Source organism: Chrysochloris asiatica, unplaced genomic scaffold (genome assembly GCF_000296735.1).
Source record: "Chrysochloris asiatica unplaced genomic scaffold, ChrAsi1.0 scaffold00057, whole genome shotgun sequence".
Lineage (NCBI taxonomy): Eukaryota > Metazoa > Chordata > Mammalia > Afrosoricida > Chrysochloridae > Chrysochloris > Chrysochloris asiatica.
The window spans coordinates 5685940-5686955 of record NW_006408575.1 but is presented as its reverse complement, the minus strand read 5'-3'; the positions used below and the strand labels follow the sequence as shown (position 1 = coordinate 5686955).

At 47.4% G+C, this 1016-nt stretch overlaps 1 protein-coding gene across 1 annotated transcript in view; it reads right to left on the bottom strand.

Annotated features, from left to right (window-relative positions):
* Positions 1-1016, bottom strand: part of G3BP1 (GTPase activating protein (SH3 domain) binding protein 1) — a 36087-nt gene that overhangs the window by 17498 nt on the left and 17573 nt on the right. The gene's annotated exons all lie outside the window — the stretch shown is intronic.

Below are 1016 nucleotides of genomic sequence, written 5' to 3'. Positions count from 1 at the left end.
TTTAAAAATCCGTTTTTCCTAAAATATCATTCCACAAAATTGGAAGTGAAGGACTAAAAGATCAGGAGGAGAAAGGAGGGTGGGCGCACACACCATTAACACAAAAAGGAATAAGAGTGTACAAATGTTAAGCAGTTTATAACAGATTAGGCTCATACTCCAAGATACCAGAGGTGGTTGAAGAAATTCCCTCTTCTGCAGGAACTAGGGTTTCTACCGCTGTGTGATGACCAGTAAAGAGGGTTCACTGCCTTGGAGCAACGCCTCTTCCCACTCCAAATCCTGGTTTCTGCACCATGCCTCCTCGAGGAGGGCCTCTCATTCCACCACCTAGCCCACCTCGAGGGCCTCCAGGTCCCCGCAGGCGGTTATCTCGACGGTCTCCTTCCCTGGCAGCTCGAGTCTTCTTCTCTTCCACATTCAGACGGACTTCACCTCTGAACATGATAGGCTGTAAGAATCAAGGTAACCAGACATCATCAGAGTGCTTATAGGCTACTATCAAAGATTACAAATAAAAACTATTAAGAAGCCCCTTCCAAGACTAAGACTCAATGGGAATACACGCTCTGACTGGTGACCATGTTCGTCACCAAGAAGGGGAAGCGAGGGAAAACAGCAATGAAGCTACGAGCTATGCCCTACAATGTTCAATAGACTCCTGTGTACTCGGGTGGAGACCTGGTCGGCCAGCAGTGTGGCAAGACCCAGAGTCAGTGACATAGCCACAGAGGACTAGAGTGGAGAGTGAAGCGTCCAGCTGATAAGAAGAGAGGGCATATGGAAGAGAATGCCCACAATGGCAGCTAATACCCACTTGACCTGGCTTCAATGACTGATCAGAGCTCAACTAGAAGAAGAGGAAAAAAGAGTAATCTGATACAATTTGATGAACTTGACCTACAACTATGGGTGCAGTAGCTCAAAAGAGGGAACAAATCATTACAGCAAGGATCATTCCCACCCCCCTCCACACACAGAGTAGACAGGGATGGGCAACTTGGACATTGGCTACC